A 22,299-nucleotide genomic window follows, 5' to 3' on the forward strand; every position below is an offset into this window, starting at 1 on the left:
TGGGATGTGGCCTTCCTTCCCATCATGCCCTGGAGGATTCAGTCAAGACGAGTCTGGTGCCCTTTATTTTTAGGGTCTGGTTCCAGGCCTCTTTGATCCTGCTCCTCTAGGCAGTGAGTATTTTGTAAGAGGCCTTTTTCTTCCATTTGGCTCTTCACCAGTCTCCCTCCACCTTGGCCCAGCAGATCTTGCCATAATGGGGGCAATGCTGTGGGCAACCTTCTGTGCCCCATCCATCAATGGGCTTCCATTGCTGGCAGGATGCTTAGAGGATGGGGTAGGGGAAGGAAGGAGACTTCCTGCTGTAGCATTTGGTGAGGTCCTCCCTCCCTTCAATCTACAGTCACAGAAACCCAGTGCCAAATCCCTGAGTCTCTTCCCGTGCGCCAAATCCAGCAGAAATTTTCCTCCTCTCCTCTCCTCTCTCTCTCTCTCTCTCTCTCCCCCCTCTCCCTCTCCCTCCCCCCCCCTTTACAGCTTCTCTTTCTTGGCTGTGCGCTTAGTTTTACCGCAACACTTCTGTGCCAATCCCTCACAAAGAAAACCTGTTTCCTCCTCGCTGCTGTTATGTGAAATCTGTTGTGCTTAGAGGGTTGGATTCCTGCCCTCCCTCTGAGCTCCCACCTCCTCCTGCTTTCCTGAGGGGGCATCCATTCCGGAGAACAAACTCCTAGCCTCAGGCAATCCTCACTGAACTTTGCTGTTGCCAGTTAAGAGTCAAAGCTTTTATTCCATTTAAATTAAAAGATTTTTTCCCCCTTTGAGCTAAATCTTTTCTCCATGCCCATCCCACTCACCCACCCCACTCCTGTCTGCCTTTCCTCATTTTGAAAACAGCCTACAGAATCCTTAAACAAGGGGCGGGGGGGATTGCACATTTCCTCCCATGGAGGTGGCTTAACATCTTAGGCCAGGGGTGAGGAACATCTGTTGGACCCTCCAAGGGCTGTTGGACTCTTCCACCCATTGTCCACTATCAGGTGCCATTTTGGCTGGGGCTGTTGGGAGTTGATATCCCAGAATATCTGGAAGGCACATATCCTCCAACGTTTCTCTGTTTAAAATAGGGACGTCCTATTTCATAATAATAACAACAATGATTTTATTATTTATACCCCAGCCATCTGTTTGGGTTGCCCCAGCCACACTGGGTGGCTTTCAAACATATACAAAAAATATAATTAAACATTTTTTTAAAAAACTTCCCTATACAGGGCTGCCTTCAGATGTCTTCTAAAGGTTGCATAGTTACTTATCTCCTTGGCTCAGGGGATCACAAAACTCCATATCTTCCAACATTTCTCCCATTATGGCATGAAATCAGAAACCAGGATGGCTTCTGTATATCTGGGACTGACGCTGGAAAATAGGGACACTTGGAAGGTCTGAAGGCACCATGATGGCTTAGTACTGGAATGTGCCCTCCCCCCAAAATATTACACATAAAGGAATGAGGTCCTTGGGTTAAAAAAAAAAAAGGCTTAAGAAGATGTTATTGTAATTATTGCTGAGACTTGTTAAGCCAGGGGTGGCTAATGTGGTGCCATGATGATAATTAATAACTGTCCTTCACCAGTGGATCACAGGGCTGGTTACAACAATTTAAATTCAGAATTGAAAACAGTTAAAACGAATTCTATTCACAGGAATAGAGCAGGTCCTATGTCATTGGACTCCAACTCCCATCAACCTTGGCCAATGGCCATGCTGGCTGGAGCTGATGTATATTTTTGCACTAGGAGGCTTAGTTTGCTCAGAATTGAGTACTCACTTCCAGAGTTAACTCTAAATACATTGCTTCTGGGAAATGAGCTGCCCTAGCTGTAGAGGGCCATGAACATTTGTCTCCTGGGCTTTTGGGATTCGTCTACCCATGTACTATTGTGGCATCTGAATATAGACTGCATTTTTAATCAAGGCATATATTGGCTTATATTTGATCAGGTTCCTAAATTAAATGGGCTTAGATTTTCAAATGTTTCATGCCAGGCAAGAAGGCCAACTGTTTATAGAGAAAACCTTGGCCATTCTCCTAAGACAAGGGGCCCCCCTTTGATTTATAGCAGAAAACAATTCTCAAAGTCATAAAAGCTGGAATTACAGGTTAAAGAGCAAGGTTACGGAAAATAAAACCATGTGCCTTAAACTTGAGCCAGATCTTCTTTCTAAGGTTAAAAGGCCAAGACCAAATGGAGAAGCATCTAGCTGGCAGAAAGAGAGGCTTTTTGGGAAGTCTTTTTAAAGCATTTTTGGGAAGTCTTTTAAAACTGTTTCTTTCTTAAACTGAGAGAGTTAAAAAGAGCAATAAATGTTGGGAAAGGCAACTGGCTTGGCTGGGGAAGAAGAAGCTTCTTCCTATTTTATTTTGAGGCTGGAAAGGAGGGTGAAAGGGGGGGGTGAACTGAAGAGGTTCCTTTTAAAAGCTGTTTTTTACTGAGTTCCTTCCTTTTTACTTTGAGAAGCTTTATTCTTTTAAAAGGTTACCTATGATAATGTATGAAATATATTGGTTTAAATGTAATTATGCAAAGGATCTAGAAAGAAAGAAATGTTAAATTCTTATTTCATAGAGTCATATTGCTGTAGGAGACCAGGGGGGCAGATGAGCCTAGCTCCCTGCCAGAAATGAGACGCCATCCGAGCAGTTCTGATATATATGGTTGTCAGACATTTGTTTAAAGACCTCCAAAAGGAGATATTTCATTGATGATGCATGAGAATATGAACCCAAGGTCTCTGACATCTGTTCAAGATAAAAATTTAAGATTAACCATTTGTTTTAGAAGGCAATAGGGCAAGGAGGGCAAAGAGGTGAGCTGGTAATTAAGATTCCTTGTTGAGACACATGTAAAGATATATTAATACTTGTTTGTCAATTATAAATGGAAGGAAATATAGCTCTTTGTCTCCCATAAAAGGCAGTAGGAAATGAGTGTATTTTTGTGATTGGTCATACCAATCAGCCAATAGGAATTCCAACCAGGCTGGTTGGACAGATGCAGCCAGAGGAGAAGCAAAGGGGGCTGGATTAAGGAAATATAAGTGCTGGCCATAATGGCAGGAGGCGAGGCCAGAGCTTGGTAATCATATACCACTGTGCCTCACATTTATTTGTCTGACAAATAAATTATTATTTTAATTTCTCTGTTGCTGCGTTGAATATTTCATTCCAGCTAAGCGTTAACCACAAGCAGGGTGCTACATTTTATGGTGCCTGCGACTCGGATAAGTGGTCTGCTGGAACGCAGCCCCTTCGCCTACTGAGCAGGGTACAAGACAGAGGATCACTCACTGCCTACTCAGCGCGCAATGGAAAATTTTTTTCCAGGGGAACGCAGCAGTCTCGTCTGTCTGATACCCTGCCCACCGACGGCGACGGACCGGGGGGAAACGGAACCAGCTAAGGGTAAGTGCACTAAAGGGTTTTGGCCCTCCAATTAATTGGGAGGAAGAGAAGTCCTGATCAAACTTCTGCGTCTCAGTAAAGGGGAACTGAGTACGCTAGGTGGCTGGGTACATCAGATGGTGATCTGGTGTAGGGAAAAGGGAAGATTGGGAGGTAGAGTGTGGTTGAAGTATCTTGCGCATTGCATGTGTGAGAAAGTACAATGTGTAGCTGACCTAAGTGTGGAGTGAGTGCTACTTCGTTTCCCAGTAAGGTGTGTGTGTGAGTGACTGAGTGGATACTTCACAGGGCCATACAATGGGAATTGGGGGTTCAAAGGGGGAAATACACCTCTTGAATGTATGTTAAATAATTTTAAGAAAGCCTTCTCAGGGGCATATGGAGTCAAAATGACGCCAGGGCGCTTGAGAACGTTATGTGAACTAGAATGGCCAAAACAAAATACTGAATGGCCATTTCAAGGAACCTTTGATATAAATTTAGTAAGCAAACTTTGGTCTAACATCACCAAAGAAACTGGAGGGTGCCCAGAACAATTTTCATATATAGATTCCTGGCTGAGCACATTAAATAAAAATCCTCCATGGATAAGGGAATGCAAAGTCCAACGATGCAAATTATTGGCTGTAAAAGCCAAAGCTAGGAAAGGAATCTTGCCAAACAAATTCAAACCCTCCACCAGTTGTAACCCCAAGGCAAGAAAGTGGAATGAATAATGGGGGTGGAGTCATAGAACTTGATTCCTTGATAGATTATGATAAATATCTTCAGGAGGCATTGGAGTCCTATAATGAAGCCCAAGCAGAAGTGGTTATTCCACCTGTGAGTCCCAGTAGAACTCCATCTACAGTCTCCTTTAGTGGAACAACTGATTGCCTACCCTAAACCCCTGTACATCTATTATTACAGAAGTTACAGGGAGACCTTAATCGGTCAGCAAGCAATACAGCTAGGCGTATAGAGCTGCCAAAAGAACGCCTTGGGACAGATACCATCCCCTATGATTTGAGGCCCCTAGAGCAAAGTGAAGAAAAAGGTCACGTAGTAGCCCCTCTTAGAAGAGTATTTGATGCACTTGAGGAGCCTGTGCTGGTTAATGGGCAACCTGGACCACGGCCACCTCGAACTTCGACCCTGCAATGTATTCCATTCACAACTACAGTCTGATGAATTGGAAAACGCCCCATCTTTCGCAGAAAAACCTCAGGCTATGATGGACTTGGTGACTTCAATAGTAAAATACTCATAGTCCTACTTGGACAGATTGTCGCCAGCTCCTGAATACTCTCTTCACCACTGAGGAAAGGAGAGACGTAATTAAAAAGGTACAGATATATTTGCGTGAGCAGGCCAGAGTGGGAAATATTTATAATATTGACCGTCATCTCCAGGACAACTATCCCTTGGAAGATCCTAATTGGGATCCAAACAATGCGATTCACCTGGCCAGACTTACCACCTACCGCCAGACGCTTGTGCAAGGTATTTGCAGGGCATGCCAGAAGCCCACTAATATGTCTAAAGTCTCAGGAGGGTAGATGTGTTACCCATAACACTGTTTCGTGTTCGGTGCGCACCCACAAAAAGACTTAAGTTGTCACCTTTTGAGCTCCTGTATGGGAGGCCGCCCTCCTTTGTTCAGGATATTCCAACTGACCTCAAACAAATAGGAGACCATGTGACACAGGGATAAGTGCAATCTCTCTCCCGTGTTTTTGTCTCTCTCCCGTGTTTGTTTGTTTGTTGTTGTTTTTTTCTTAACAGGTGGGCCCTCAAGCACACGCCGTGCAGCATTGCCAAGCCGATTCATCAGCTCCAGGCTGGCATAGCATATGGGTGAAAGAGTGGAAAACGTGATCCACTTGCACCTAAGTGGCGTAGACCTTACACCGTCTTGCTTTCTACTCCAACAGCGGTGAAGGTAGCTGAGGTGACCCCCTGGATTCATCACTCTCGTTTGAAGAAGTCTGAAGGCAGTTGGACGTGCAAAGGTGACCCCTCTAATCCTTTAAAACTGACTCTCTCCAAAAACCCCTGTACCTAGCCCTACGGGGAACGGGCTAGGTCACGGGCAACATTAGACGACCGGCCTGCTGCAGCCACAACTTGGAAGCTGGCTGACCTGCGCACGCCTGAAGCTTGAGGAGCATCTGAACCAGCGATTGTGAAAGGGAAGATTCTCTTATACAATTGATTGACTGCCCCCTTGTGGAACAATTATCAGAGATATTACACATTGGGGATCCTTGGGATATATGTTTTGGTCTTGGTGGTTCCCCATTTCTGTCACTGGGGGAATTATATTGGGACTAATAGTTTTATGCTATCACAATAAGGTAATCTTTTGTGGAAGGAATGCATATGCTAGACATCAACATGATTTTATTATTAATCCTGATCCCTTGGTAAGGGGAAGGGTCCTTGAATCTGACCAGATTTGCTAAATATGGATTCAGCTATGACCACAATATGTGGGTAGGTTTAGCTGAAATGGTAGGCAATGTGGCAAATAGGACCAATTGCCTTGTTTGCTCTCTTGGGCCAGATGATTCAGAGGGAGGTATGCCCTTATTACTGATACCATTAAATGCCATTGGTATGGTAAGCGAAATGCCACACCAAACAGAAGTACAGAATTTCCCCGGATGGAACTCAACTATACCTGTACAAGGGGAATTCTGTGTACATAAATCATCAGATGCAGCTGATTCTACCATGATAGGCTCTTCTCATTGTCACTATACTTGGGATTATATTAAGAATAGTCATACCTGGGCACACGGTACTACCTATCGAACTCGGAATACCTTGCCCTGTGCACCTCCTTTTATTCATGCATGGAAAGTGGTATGGAACATAACTGTGACAGAGAAAGGCAATCTAACATACTGCACTGTGAACTCTATACCCCTTTTGATATTTCGCCTTATACACTCCACATACCAAAAAAAAAAACCTCAGACCCGATGGTTGTGGTGGATATGTGGAGAATGGGCATACAAGAAACTCCCTTCCAAATGGAGTGGGACTTGTTTCCTGGGATGGGTATTACCACCAATGTGGATTTGCCCACTAGTTCAGCTAAGCGAACACGAAGGAATGCTGATATTTCTCGTATAGCAGGAGGAAGTACCCAAAGTTGGAGCGGTACTAATGATTGGCCACCAGAGCGCATTATAGCCTATTATGATCCTGCCTCCTGGAATCCTGGTGAGCTCATACAAGGGGCATGGGATCCTATTTATAATCTAAACAGAATAATTCAATTACAAGCAGTAGTGGAACTTGTAACCAATGCAACGGCCCAGAGTTTGAGATTTATTGCACGACAGTTGGATGACTTGCCAAGCAGGGAGGCCTATGTGGAGTCTTGAACTTGACAGGGAATGCCTGTTGCTTTAACATTTCTGATAATGGTGAGGCAATCCGTGTGTTGGCTACAAAGATGGAGAATATAGCACATGTCCCAGTATAAACATGGGAAGGATGGGATATGGGATGGCTCACCAATTGGTTACTTAATGTCACAGGACTCAAAGGGATACTATTGTCTTGCTTGTTTTTCTTGACGGTAGTAATAATGGTTTTATGTATGATGCCATGTATCATCTCATGTTTTAGACGTACAATTAGCAAGATGATTTCGAATGAAACTCTACCTCATATCATGGCCCTATACAGAGCTTTAACTTAGGAAGATCAAGCTATCAAGGACGCTTTGTAGCCAGGTCCTTGAGCTTGAAAGGGGGGAATGTGGCATCTGAATATAGACTGCATTTTTAATCAAGGCATATATTGGCTTATATTTGATCAGGTTCCTAAATTAAATGGGCTTAGATTTTCAAATGTTTCATGCCAGGCAAGAAGGCCAACTGTTTATAGAGAAAACCTTGGCCATTCTCCTAAGACAAGGGGCCCCCCTTTGATTTATAGCAGAAAACAATTCTCAAAGTCATAAAAGCTGGAATTACAGGTTAAAGAGCAAGGTTACGGAAAATAAAACCATGTGCCTTAAACTTGAGCCAGATCTTCTTTCTAAGGTTAAAAGGCCAAGACCAAATGGAGAAGCATCTAGCTGGCAGAAAGAGAGGCTTTTTGGGAAGTCTTTTTAAAGCATTTTTGGGAAGTCTTTTAAAACTGTTTCTTTCTTAAACTGAGAGAGTTAAAAAGAGCAATAAATGTTGGGAAAGGCAACTGGCTTGGCTGGGGAAGAAGAAGCTTCTTCCTATTTTATTTTGAGGCTGGAAAGGAGGGTGAAAGGGGGGGGTGAACTGAAGAGGTTCCTTTTAAAAGCTGTTTTTTACTGAGTTCCTTCCTTTTTACTTTGAGAAGCTTTATTCTTTTAAAAGGTTACCTATGATAATGTATGAAATATATTGGTTTAAATGTAATTATGCAAAGGATCTAGAAAGAAAGAAATGTTAAATTCTTATTTCATAGAGTCATATTGCTGTAGGAGACCAGGGGGGCAGATGAGCCTAGCTCCCTGCCAGAAATGAGACGCCATCCGAGCAGTTCTGATATATATGGTTGTCAGACATTTGTTTAAAGACCTCCAAAAGGAGATATTTCATTGATGATGCATGAGAATATGAACCCAAGGTCTCTGACATCTGTTCAAGATAAAAATTTAAGATTAACCATTTGTTTTAGAAGGCAATAGGGCAAGGAGGGCAAAGAGGTGAGCTGGTAATTAAGATTCCTTGTTGAGACACATGTAAAGATATATTAATACTTGTTTGTCAATTATAAATGGAAGGAAATATAGCTCTTTGTCTCCCATAAAAGGCAATAGGAAATGAGTGTATTTTTGTGATTGGTCATACCAATCAGCCAATAGGAATTCCAACCAGGCTGGTTGGACAGATGCAGCCAGAGGAGAAGCAAAGGGGGCTGGATTAAGGAAATATAAGTGCTGGCCATAATGGCAGGAGGCGAGGCCAGAGCTTGGTAATCATATACCACTGTGCCTCACATTTATTTGTCTGACAAATAAATTATTATTTTAATTTCTCTGTTGCTGCGTTGAATATTTCATTCCAGCTAAGCGTTAACCACAAGCAGGGTGCTACACTATCTGAAACCCAAGGGGTTCATTAGTTGCCAGATGTGAAATAATATTGACATTATTTTCAGCTCTCCTACTGAGATACATGGGCATCTGGTTGGCCACTGTGAGAACAGGATACTGGACTAGAGAGCCCATCAGTTTGATCCAGCTATTCCTATGTCCTTATAGTCTTATGTTAGATGGACCTTTGATCTCATTCAGCAGATATGCCTTTATCATTTCTTGACCTCATCATTTTTTTGACCCCGCCATGTTCCATTCCTTTGGTTCATTACAGGTTGACCACACGGCCCTTGCCGCTTAATTTGCCCCTTCTCAATTTAATAGGGTCTTCCTCAGCACCCCCAACGCCTTCACCATGGGTTTTGGAGGTCCCTCTGTTAAAACAGTATCGCGGCTGCTTTGACTCTGAGGGGGTTAATCGGAGTGACTGCAGCTTTGTACTACAGCAAAGCAGGAAAGCCCAGTCCCACCACAGCAAATAAAAGTGCATTAAAAAGCCATTTAGTCATGGGAATAAGAGCTAACGAAATACATGGTATGTTGGGATGGTTTATATTAGTGTCATTAACTCTTGTGTTTTGGAATAAGTCCCAGATGAAGAATTATGCTGAAAGGACGATTTAATAGCGCTAATGGAAGCCTTTCTCTACTGCATGCAATTCTTTTGCCTATATATATATATATATATATATATATATATATCCCCACTTATTGCAAATTCTCTGTGGTGCAGGGAAGCCTTGGATTACGACCGGGTATGATTACTATTTAGGCTGAGCACATCTTGCTTTAGGCCAAGACAGCTGGGGGGGGGGCAGAAGGAGACGGGGGCTTGAAACCCTTAATATTACCTACCAGGTCAGGGCTGACCTGAAAGTGGGGCTAAGCTGTTTCTGAGACAGATATGCAAACTGTCGGATTGCTTCCAGATTGGCTGCAAGGACTACAAAGTCTTTGCCTTGCTGGAAGTGATTTGAAAACAACAACAACCACCATGTAGCCCTGCATTCTGCATCCACCAGGGACCAGCAAAGACTGCTGGAGTGTGGATGTGGACCAGAGCCTCGCCTTGGCTATGAAAAGATGCAATAAACCCACAACTTTCTCAGGGGTTACATTCCAGGGATCACACCTAAAGCCAAAATCACATATAGTCCAGACCCTCCAAGTGTCCCTATTTTTCAGAGATTGGGGTTTACAGAAACCGCCCCTGTTTTGATTTAATCCTAGAATGTACCGCTTTTTCTTAGGACATCCCTATTTTCAGTGGATGAATGCAATAGGACATTATTATTATTATTAGGGATGTGGGTGGCACTGTGGTCTAAACCACTGAGCCTTGGGCTTGCAGATCAAAAGGTTGGCGGTTTGAATCCCCATGATGGGGTGAGCTCCCATTGCTCGGTCCTAGCTCCTGCCAATCTAGCAGTTTGAAAGCCCGCGAAAAAAGTGCAAGTAGATAAATAGGTACCGCTCCGGCAGGAAGGCAAACGGTGTTTCTGTGTGCTGCTCTGGTGTTGGTGTTCTGTTGCACCAGAAGCGGCTTAAGTCATGCTGCCCACATGACCGGAATAACTGTCTGCCAACAAACACTGGCTCCCTCGGCCTGTAAAGTGAGATGAGCGCCACAACCCCAGAGTTGTTTGCGACTGGACTTAACTGTCAGGGGCCCCTTTACCTTTACCTATTACAGTCATACCTCAGGTTACAGACACTTCGGGTTGCGCACCACACCAAACCCGGAAGTACCAGAATGAGTTACTTCCAGGTTTCTCTGCTTGCGCATGCGCAGAAGCACCAAATCGCAACCCGCATGTGCGCAGACATGGCACTGCAGGTTGCGGACACTGCCGGTTGTGAACGTGCTTCCTGCATGGATCACGTTCGCAACCCAAGCATCCACTGTATTCTTATTCTTATTCTTATTCTTATTCTTATTCTTACCCTTCCCATCTGACAGGGCTACCCCAGTAATGTTGGGCAGCTTCCAACATATATAAAAACATAATAAAACATTATAATATTATTGTTCTTAAAACTTCCTTATACATGGCTGCCTTCAGATGTTGTATAGCTACTTATCTCCTTGGCTCGGGAGTGTCACATAACTCCATACCCTCCAACATTTCTCTGCTGAAAATAGGGGCGTCCTAAGGACCTAAGGGAGGGGGCGTGGGTGGCGCTGTGGGTTAAAGCCTCAGCGCCTAGGACTTGCCGATCGAAAGGTCGGCGGTTCGAATCCCCGCGGCGGGGTGCGCTCCCGTTGCTCGGTCCCAGCGCCTGCCAACCTAGCAGTTCAAAAGCACCCCCGGGTGCAAGTAGATAAATAGGGACTGCTTACTAGCGGGAAGGTAAACGGCGTTCCGTGTGCTGCGCTGGCTCGCCAGATGCAGCTTGTCACACTGGCCACGTGACCCGGAAGTGTCTGTGGACAGCGCTGGCCCCCGGCCTATAGAGTGAGATGGGCGCACAACCCTAGAGTCTGGCAAGACTGGCCCGTACGGGCAGGGGTACATTTACCTTTATTTTTAAGGACCTAAGGGTATTCTGGGCTCAGTTCAGAAACACGGGACAGCTTCTGTAAATCTGGGACTGTCTGTGGAAAATAGGGACACTTGGAGGTCTGTTCTTGGAAAAGGTATAAAACCCAGGATGCTGGATTTTCCAATCGATGGGCAGTTTTTCTGCTGCTCCTCATTTGTCCATGTGCTTTCCTTTGTGGCACTACGCTGCTCCCATTCTCAGCGCTGGCAGATTACAACTTTGCCTCTTGCCTTTTGCTTGCTTTTTTTACGAACTCTTCCCCCCCTTCCCGTCTTCTGATGCACATCACTGTTTTCACCAGCCAGCCTCAATGGCGGCACACTGCGACTCCTCAGAACCATGTCTCCCCATCACAAGTTTCGATCTGCGAGAAATTTAGCTGGAGGCATTTAGGCAGCAGTGGAGCGGGCGCAGTGCAGGGTGCAGAGAAGGGAAAGGAAAAGAAATATTGCAGCCAGGGAAGCATTTAAGTTAGTGGAGGCAGCCAAGGCTGTTTTATTACTTAGGCCTCTGCCACCTGTGATGACCCACGAGAGTGGAGGGTATTGATCGCTTGTCACTCAAAGGCATTCAGCAGATTGCTTTGACACAGCTTGTCAAGCCTCTGATAATAGCCAGGTTAGTAACGTTGGCAGGAGCTCAAGGGACGGCTCCGACCATACCCATTACTTGGCAGCCTCCGATGCCTGCAGAATTGGGGGTGAGCACTGGCAGGCTGCAGAAGATGTGGCGGGGGGGGGGGGGGAGCTTTCCATTCTCTCTCTCTCTCCTCCCCCCCAACTCCAAATTCAGTTTCAGAAGACCTCCATTTCATAGAATTGTAGAGTTGGAAGCATAGGAGCCAACTCCTAGGGGCCGTAATATCCATTCATTGGATGCCATCTGAAGTACATTATTGTTTGGGATCTAACTGGTGTTAAATTAAGACCATCTCTTCCCAAGGCCCACTTTACTCTTTGAAGACTGGGAAGGCCAAGCTAAGGATGTCTCTAGAACAAGGAGGTCTACCATATTGCATTTCAGATGTTGCTGCACTACAACTCCCATCAGCCCTGACTATCGGCCGTGCTGGCTGAGACCGATGAGTGTTCTGCAACATCTGAAGCATAGGAGCCAACTCCTAGGGCTGAGGGGTCTTCGCCCCACCAATAAAATATTTGAGGGGGCCAGCCCCACTCCAAGTTGATGGGCATTGCCATTCAAATGGTGTGTGTGCACCATGTCATGTGATCGATTGTGTGGGGCGGGGCTTACCTGGGTCCCCACAATATTTTTTTAAGTTGACCTCCCCCCCCCCCGCTTGGAAGAGTCTCCAAGCATAATCTAGTCAATCCCGCTGCATCCTCCCCAACATTTCAGAGATGAAAATAGGGTGATTTTTTGCAAGGGTGGTTTTTACCCATACCCAGGATCATTCCCTAAGGCAGCCGTTGCCACCACTGTTACAGATTATGTTGTGTGTTATATACACCAGGCTAAGTTCAAGGCACTGGTTTGGGTGCATAAAGCCCTATAGAGCTTGGAGTCAGGATGCTTGAAAGATTGCCTCACCCCTTATATACCCAGCTAGTCACTGCATCTGCAGGTGAGGGCCTCCTCCAGAAACCATCTGATCATGAGGTTCCTTATCAATATAGGAATCAGGCTTTTAGTATCATAGCATTGATCCTTGGGAAATCCCCCCTGCTCCATATTGGACAGGCACTGCTGTCTCTACTGTCTTTTTGATGCTTACCAAATATCTTCATCTTCCATCAAGCCTTTTAAGTGGAGATCTTCCCCAGTCTGCGTTTGTACTGGATTTGTTTTTAGATTGTTTAATGTTTCCTTAATTTATGTTTTTGTCGCCCTGGGTTTCGTTGCGAAGATGGGTGGGATATAAGCTTAATAATAAAGAAATAAAATGTGTGTACTCTGCACCTGCATATCTATCCATAATTCAGACTCTTGCTGTTCTGAAACATGTCCTCTAATTTCTTGAAAGCTTTCTTTGTTCATGAAAGACGTTTAGTTGGAATCTCCTTCCTTGTAACTTACGAGTATGCTTCCGAGAACAATTCAAAGTGTTGGTGATGACCTTTCAAGCCCTAAACGGCCTCGGCCCTGTATACCTGAAGGAGCATCTCCACCCCCATTGTTCAGTCCAGACACTGAGGTCCAGCGCCGAGGGCCTTCTGGTGGTTCCCTCGCTGTGAGAAGTGAGGTTGCACAGAACCAGGCAGAGGGCTTTCTCTGACCAGTGTAACTTCAGCTGTGCTGTTGGTCACATGACCAAGCTAGGAACAGAGTTTAGCATATGGGTAGGTCTGCACCTGCATTGCCATGCCCCCAGAGAGTGGCGTCACAAGGGAGGTGGAGGGCGGTTCACCCCAGGTGTCATGTCTGGAGGGGTGACAAGAAGGCACCCCGCAGGGTGCTCGTCCTGCTTTCCCCGGGCACGGCGGCACAAGCAGCCACTGCACCAGTGCAGCCGCATGTGGAAGATCCTCCATTCACGGCTGCAGCTACGAGCAGAGGATTCCGCCACCATCCATATGGCATTCAAGTGGCACCGGTGGCAAACCACTATGTACAATGCATGTGTGGTGTTGCACGTATGAGCTGTACGTAGCAACGCCACACATGCATCGTACGTAGCGGTGCAACACATGCTCAGCCAACGGTTCCCCCGCCCCGGGTGTCAGTTAGTCTTCGTTCGCCCCTGCCCCCAGAATGCCCCTTTTTTTCAGGAGCTACCCTGGCTGTGGTTCAGTACCAGCACTTACTGAGCTGGCTGAATGCTAGCTGAGCCAGGATAGAGGACATACACCATCATATCTCTGGCTAAGCTGGGATGAGGAACTTCAGCCAGGGTTGCCCTAGCCAGCTCAGCTGGAGAATCACCTAGTCCAGACTTTCACTCATCCTGGCAGAACTTGGGTTTGGATTGCACCCTAAACATTAAGCACACCCAGCATGCCCAAATTAGGATAGGGATTTACCAGGAACAGGAATTTTTAAAAAGTGGGGATGTCACCAGTATATAGTGATTGGGGGGGGGGAGTATTGATGACCACAGTTTTTCTGTTTTATTGTACTGGTTCCATTTGTTGGTGCTATCCACATGCTGTCATCTGGAGCTATTTTGCTTGAATATGCCTTGTTATGATCTGTGTTGCAAAGCAAAACTATTAAAAATAATAATCCATATAGACAATCTTCTCTCCCTCCGTGGCCCCGGCCAATCTTTCTGCTTGCTTATTCGATCTTGCCAATGTTGGCGCTTTTCTCTTGATGCTCCTTTTTCAATGCTTGTCAAAGTACAGTGGTTTAATTGATCGAAAAGGGTCCTTTGAATGCTTTTTAAATAGGATGCTTGGTTTTTAACAAGGAATTACAGCACTGGAAATAAATGGCTACACTTACAAATGGGCTGCTGAACCGTTTGTCGAGAGATAAACTTTGCTCTGGTTAGCGGCGGCAGGGAGGTGAATTTGGCAAGCACGTTTAGGACGTGTTCCCACATCAAGTGAGAATTCATTGAACGGATAAGTCTTGAATTAAGTGGTTTGGAATGCAGCTCATGAATGATCTGTGATATTGGTTTGGAGGTGACTTCAGCTGGTGAGTGGCAACCAGATTGTACACAGATGTCATGTCTTGGTGTGAGGAATTCCTCATCAGAGGATGACCGGGAGGCCCCACCATTGCACCAAGTCCTGGGTTAGGTTCAGTCTGGGGGCAAGGAGCCCAGATCTTTAGATGAAGCTGAGGAGGGGTCGTCCACACCATGGAAGAGTTTTCCCCTCAAGGCACTCAGCTTGGTGTATATGGTTCATCCCCTCACTTAATCCCCTCAGCAACCTTGTGAAGTAGTTAGACTGAGAGACAGTGACTGGTCCTGGCAGTGGCTGGTCCCAGTGAGCTTTATGGCCAAGTGGGGATTTGAACCCAGGTCTCCCAGGTCCTCGTCTGAGTCTTTTAACCACTACACCATTCTGGCTGTCTAAATTATTTCATTACCATGGGTCTGTTAACTGTTATGTCTTTATGAATCTTAGCCGGGGGGGGGGGGGACCCAATAGTCAAACAACACATTATTTCAGCACGGAGAGCTCTGAGTTTGAGTTTGAGTATGTCTGTGAAAGCTTGTATAATTCACATAACTGGCAATAATTTACACCTAATTAGATTTTGTCAACTAAATAATTCTGTCTTGTGTTGTGTTCCATGGTATAATGTAAGCGGTCTCGTCTTTACTCTCAAAATAGCTGTAAATGTCACATTAATTTTGTTGACACCAGCAATGTCTGGGAAAGTCACTTGGCAAGGTAATTTGTTAACTGAGTGTGTTACAATTGGCACTGATGCAAGAGAGGTTTCAGGAAATGAGAATGTCTCCGAGGCTGTAAGGCTGAGCATCCAGATTCTTACCTGGTAGCTCCTTCATTTGGAACAGGGGTGAAATTTGATTCAGTTCACATTTAGAAGTGAATTCACTTAATCAACATTCCCTGAGGCTGTAGCATGAACCAAAAGACAGACAGCCTCCTAAATTCGCAGTTCTCTGAATTTTGCAATAAGGTTCTTCAGTCACGTAATGTGTGCAAAAAAAATTAATGTATTAGAGCAAAGTGCTCACAACAGTGGATATGTTACTGAAAATTTCCTGCAAAAAGATTATTATTGGGGGAAATCGATCTGCAAAAAAAAAAAAAAAAAAGTATCTATTGGGCACAATTGTGTACAGAAATTGTATTAGGACAGTGGTTCTCAACCTGTGGGTCCCCAGATGTTGTTGGACTACAACTCCCATCATCCCTGAGCTCTGGCCTTGCTAGCCAAGGGTGAAGGGAGTTGTAGTTCAACAACATCTGAGGACCCACAGGTTGAGAAAGGCTGTATAAGGAGAAAGAGACATTAAAATGATGAAACAAAAAAAATTCCTTCCAGTAGCACCTTAAAGACCTTAAAGACCTTAAAGACCAACTAAGTTAGTTCTTGGTATGAGCTAAGTTAGTTCTTGGTATGAGCTTTCGTGTGCATGCACACTTCTTCAGATACAAGTGTGCATGCACACGAAAGCTCATACCAAGAACTAACTTAGTTGGTCTTTAAGGTGCTACTGGAAGGAATTTTTTTTGTTTTGACTATGGCAGACCAACACGGCTACCCATCTGTAATTAAAATGATGGTGAATGTTCATGAGAACTTTTTCAAAGAAGCAAACCGATGTGGAAATGTGGTGAACCAATATTAATATTTTAAAAATGAGAAACTGAGGGAAATAGAAATTGACTTATTAGTCCATGCCCACCTCTGTACCCTGTGAAGGTTAACCGATCACTAGACAGCTCAAAATGGCTGAAGAAATGGAGTGTGTTAATGAAAGTTAACACCATTATTTTCATTCGGTTTTTACCAGTTGTTCAAATGGCAGCATCTCCCTGTGGTGACTTACAACATTTAAAACAATTTGAGAACATATTAAACAAGGCTAGCCAATGTGGTACCCTCCAGATGTTTTAAAATACAATTCCCATCAGCTCCAGACATTATGGTGAGGGACAATGGGAGCTGTAGTCAAAAACTTCTGGGCAGCATCACACTGGCTGACTCTGATATAAAACATAAAGGGCATAAGGTAAAATAAGTGGACCTAAGACGACCCTGCTCATTAAATCCCACGGGTCTCCTCTGAGTAAACTTAACATTGGACACAAGCCATAATTTGTTTATTTATACTTATCTCACAAGATTTATATTCCACTCGATTGCAATGAAACTTCAAAGCAGCTTACAAAAAGAGTAGCATGATAAATCCACCAGCACCAAAAAACTATTAAAAACAAAACAAAACACATTAATACAGTTTAAATGTGCAAACCTGAATCTCCAGTTTGTGCTTGAACCCATCCCAAAATATACTGACACCCTGGAGGCTGGCTGAGGTTAAGAGAGGAAGGGTGGAAGCCAGCCAGTGGCCTCTGGGTCACAGCCACTCTAGTGGCTGCCAGTGGGCCCACGTGTGCTGATAAAAACCTGCAAAGAATCAGCCTTGCTGTGATTTAGTATGGTGCTTTACTGCTCTAAGGGTGTGTGTGCACTGGGGAAACCCAGCATGAACTGAATTATTATTTTATTTATTCATACATACATACATACCCCGCCTATCTAGCTAGGTTTCCGCAGCCACTCTGGGCGGCTTCCAACAAATAATAAAATACAATAAGTCATCAATACAAACATAGCAAAGTAGTCATAAAAATAAATAAAACACGTTAAAAACTACATAACCAAATTGAACAATTTCCACATAAAAATAAAGATGCAAAAGTTAATATCAGTAACAACAGCATCTAACTGCCATCATAAATATAGTCACATCATCAATTATTTTCTACATGCTTTTGTCACTGCTGTAATGGGGAGGGGAGGAGAAGAGGCCAATTCAGGAACTGAAAATGACACATTCTTTAATTCTGGGATAAAAATTAGAAATTTTCATAGTAAAATACTGAGAGGGGCTATCAGACAGTGATAGATAACCTGCTTTGCATGCATATGGGATCTGGTCCAATCCCTGTCATCTCCTGCTTGAAATCCTGGGTAAAGGCAAAGGTAAAGGGACCCCTGACCATCAGTTCCAGTCGTGGCCGACTCTGGGGTTGCGGCACTCATCTCGCTTTATTGGCCGAGGGAGCCGGCGTACAGCTTCCGGGTCATGTGGCCAGCATGACTAAGCCGCTCCTGGCGAACCAGAGCAGCACACAGAAACGCCGTTTACCTTCCCACCAGAGCGGTACCTATTTATCTACTTGCACTTTGACGTGCTTTCGAACTGCTAGGTTGGCAGGAGCAGGGACAGAGCAATGGGAGCTCACCCCGTCGCGGGGATTCAAACCGCTGACCCTTCTGATCGGCAAGCCCTAGGCTCAGTGGTTTAACCCACAGCGCCACCCGCGTCTCTTTCGAAATCCTGGGTAGCCACTGCCAATCAGCATCGCTGAACAGAGATGCGGAATCTGTGGCTCTCATCAGTCCTAAAGTCCTTGCAGGCATGACCAAAGTCATTCCTCAGTTAAGACCATTCCGATCTAGATGGTCCAGTGGTCAGACCTGGCAGAAGTCAGTTCCTGACCTTCTAGGACCTAGAAATGGACAAATCTGTCGATTTCACTTTCTGGTTTTCCCAATCTTACATTTGGTTCTTCGTGTTTCCACAGCAATTAAAAATCCTCTTGGAAATTCACCAGCATTTTAGTGCAGATTTGTCCTAATACGCATGTGTATTTGTATGCAGTTTTGACTAATGCAAGTGTGTTTTTGAAAGCATTTACCCTCCCCCCCCCGGTATGTATTTTTGTAAAGATTGCTTGGACAGCTCCATTGCAAATTGCGGAGAAGTGCAATTTCCCAAGGATAAATGTGTTTGGGTTCAGGAAGCGTGAATGAGGTGGTTTCTCACGAAACTGCAGACAAAACCAAATTTCTCTCTCCATCGTTACTAGGAGCCAAGATTCAGGAGGGCAGAGTGAACTCTTGGAAGAACAGGGGTGCAAAATGAGTCCGCTCACCACAGAGGAGAGTGTTGGTACAAGCCATAACAAAAGCGATGGGAAGATTCCTCCTGCTGAGCTGATGGTAGAGAGAGATCCATTTAAAAAAAAAAAGAGAAGAAAAAACAAAAGAAAACGAGGAGCATAATGCTCTACATCATCAGAACGAGAGCTGTGGGTTCTGTCTGTATTTGTAGAGAGAGTGGGGGAAATTAAAACATGGTGGTCTGCTTTAGCATGACAAATGAATCCACATGTGTACAATATGTTCTAAAAAGAACAGCTTTGATCCAGCCCTCCCCCCCCCCCCACTCTTCTGGAAATCTGGCTGTTAAATGTTGCAATCAAAGCAGGCCAAGTGCTGAACACTTTGGAAAATCTGGCCTTCATTTTGGGAGCTGAGCTGTTGAGGGAGAGAAAAAGAAAGACATAAAGAAGAAACTAGCCAAAATAGTGGGTGTCGGGTGTCCGCCTACACAGATGGCTTTTTGAGACTCCAAGCGGAATCATAATCTGGTGTATAAAATAGGGGTGCCAGTTTTCAGAAGGGTCCCCCCCCTCAAATAAAAAGACAAATCCATTCAAATTCTAGAGAGTGTGTAAAAGATGAGCCTGAATGACGGGAGATGAGTAAGATGTAGAAAGCAGTAAGCATCTCTAAGGATGGATCTGATCTACCTTAGACTAATAGCCGATTCAAATGCTCAGATGAGGGATATGATGCAGTTCTTCCAGTAAAGATCTTTCAAACTTCACATAATATGGGAAGCTAGAAGCACCAAGGACAGGGTTTGGTTTTGCTTACATTTCCATGCGTAGGTCTCTCTCTTTCTCTTTCTCTCTCTTGTGTAAAAGCATTGAAAAATATAATCCCCACCTACATCCTGGAATAGTGCAGTCCCAATCCAAAGCTGCGAAAGTCGCATTGGGCATTCGGGTTCCAAAGAACGTTCACAAACCGGAACACTCACTTCCGGATTTGCGGCGCTCGGGGCCAAAACGTCCGAGTCACAAGGCATTCGAATTCCGAGGTATGACTGTATATCATCAAACATTAAAAGCTTCCTTTTACAGGACTGTCTTCCAGTGCCTTCTAAAAGATGTGTAGTTCTTTATCTTTGACATCTGATGGGAGGGTGTTCCACAGGGCGGGCACCACTACCAAGAAGGCCCTCTGCCTGGTTCTCTGCAACCTTACTTCTCCCAGTGAGGGAACCGCCAAAAAGCCCTCAGAGCTGGACCTCAGTGTCTGGGCAGAACAATGGGGGTGCCTTCTGTAGTAGTAATAATAATAATTTATTATTTATACCCTGCCCATCTGACTGGGCCTCCCTAGCCACTCTGGGCGGCTCCCAACAGAATCTTAAAAACACGATAAAACATCAAACATTAAAAACTTCCCTAAACAGGGCTGCCTTCCAAAGTTTTCTAAAAGTCAGATAGTTGTTTATCTTTTGACATCTGGTGGGAGGGCATTCCACAGGGCGGGCGCCACCACTAAGAAGGTCCTCTGCCTGGTTCCCTGTAACCTCACTTCTTGCAGTGAGGGAACTGCCAGAAGGCCCTTGGAGCTGGACCTCAGTGTCCAGGCTGAATGATGGGGGTGGAGACGCTCCTTCAGGTACACTGGGCCGAGGCCATTTAGGGCTTTAAAGGTCAGCACCAACACTTTGAATTGTTCTCGGAAATGTTCTCCTTTGCTTGCAGGTTCCAGGTTCAATTTCCTGGTATCTCCAGGTAGGACTGGAAGAGTCCTGAAACCCTGGGAGGCCACTGCCAGACAGTGTATATAAGACTTAGCTGGATGACTCAGTCTAAGGCAGCTTCCTATGTTCCCATGTAATTCCTTGCAGCACTTTGTGGGTGATGAAAAGGCGTTCTATCTCATAGTTCAGTTTTCTCTTGCTAAGTACAATTCAGCCACAAACACGAGGCTTTCCCAACTTAATCCAAGTCCTTGGTGCTGGAGTATCCCCTGCCAGTTGATTAAAAAAAAAAAAATCACCCCCCTGTAAGCATTTGTTTATTGCATTACGGCTTCACGTGAGCTGCGTCGACGCTTGACCCCGATGTTAAGTGTCTGCTGGTAGATTTCATTGTATCCCTCTTGCCTGGAATCCCTGCCAACATGCCGGCAGCAAAATCCACATGGAAAATAAGTGGAGAGAGAGAGAGAGATGAGAGGTGGTGTGAGTGGCAACAAATATGGCTTTATGGCGGCTGGACAGCCCCAGAGATGCCTCTTGGCATAGGAGCCCAGGCTGTAGAGTGGGTGAGTGAAAGCTGATACAGGGATAATGATTCCGCGGCACAAGCATGGGAATAATTTAATTAATTGCACTGAAATTTCTTTGATGAATAGTTATGTGGTAATAAGCATGGGGTCGAGCAGCAAAATGAGTTTCAGCTTTTTAATGGGCCGGCACAGCTGCAGTTTTGGAAGGGTTCCCACTCAGCGTTTCTTCCACCACCACTACCACCACCCACCCACCCCTCCGTGTGCTTCTCCCGCTTCATTTTCAGCTCTGCCGGGTGTCGGTTTCTATCCATATGCTGTGGATTTCTGCCCACAGAAGAGTCTCGCCTGCTTTCCAGCCATCCCTGGTTCTCTTCAGAGTGAGGCAGGGCTTTACAAAGGCAAGCTGTATTGTTCCTTCATTCCATCTACAGTGGTACCTCGGGTTAAGTACTTAATTTGTTCCGGAGGTCCGTTCTTAACCTGAAACTGTTCTTAACCTGAAGCGCCACTTTAGCTAATGGGGTCTCCTGCTGCTACCGTGCCGCCAGAGCCCGATTTCTGTTCTTATCCTGAAGCAAAGTTCTTAACCTGAAGCACTATTTCTGGGTTAGCGGAGTGTGTAACCTGAAGCGTATGTAACCTGAAGCGTATGTAACCCGAGGTACCACTGTATTCACTTCTTCAATTTATATCCTCCCCAAGGATGTCAATAATAAAACATTTTTTTAAAACAACCTAAAACACACACACAACCCAAACCCTAGTGATCTAAGTGTTGCCAGGGGCAGTTTTGTCTGCAGGAACCAAAGTTGACCGTGTAGCTCACTGCTGTATACCCACAGACGTAGTGGCTTACAAGTCTGCATGCAAAGGAAGGTCTCTGAGTTACTGCCCTTAAAAAAATAACAATAATAATAATAGCATGAGCATTTGATGAATACTCTCATAGTGGAGGGTACAAAATGGTGGTCAGGCTGTCAAAGCGGTCATAGTTATTTACAGCAGCAGCAGCAAAACCAAAGCCAAAGCCTCTGTACCATATATTTAAAGCACTTTGCGTAGTCATGGCTCCCCCAATGAATCATGGGAAATGTAGTTTATTAATGGTGCCAATAATCCTTAGGAGACAGCTGTTCCCCTCGCAGAGCTACAGTTCCCAGAATTCCCTTGGTAGGAGGATTGATTGTTAACTCTGGGAAGTGCTATGATACTGCTTTATAGTACAAATGTGGCCCTAGATTCAAGACGAGGGCCAGCAGGGCCAATGAGGTATAAAGGAGGAGGGATGACATTTTGGGGGCGTTTTGGGTGGATCAGTGGGGCAGATGTTGGAGAGAGACTCTTCTTCAGCTCAGATTTTGGATGAGTGCTATAAATCCCCCAAGGTTTATATTTCAGAGCCTGGAAGGTTAAGCTGTGCCACACAGCTGGTGTTCAGGTGCACTGCTTCCATTGAACATGCTGGTGGCATGTAATTATTACGAGTAATGGCTGATGG

At 45.0% G+C, this 22,299-nt stretch overlaps 1 protein-coding gene and 1 long non-coding RNA gene across 11 annotated transcripts in view; both read left to right on the plus strand.

The window, feature by feature from the left end:
- The window catches only part of AUTS2 (activator of transcription and developmental regulator AUTS2), a 680,474-nt gene that overhangs the window by 210,079 nt on the left and 448,096 nt on the right, over nt 1–22,299 (plus strand). The gene's annotated exons all lie outside the window — the stretch shown is intronic.
- Nucleotides 1,880–8,173, plus strand: LOC144325633 (uncharacterized). The gene is made up of 2 exons (XR_013390817.1): nt 1,880–3,406; nt 5,171–8,173. It is a non-coding gene; the product is annotated as an uncharacterized LOC144325633 (long non-coding RNA).

Source organism: Podarcis muralis, chromosome 15 (genome assembly GCF_964188315.1).
Source record: "Podarcis muralis chromosome 15, rPodMur119.hap1.1, whole genome shotgun sequence".
In the NCBI taxonomy this organism is placed as follows: Eukaryota; Metazoa; Chordata; class Lepidosauria; order Squamata; family Lacertidae; genus Podarcis; species Podarcis muralis.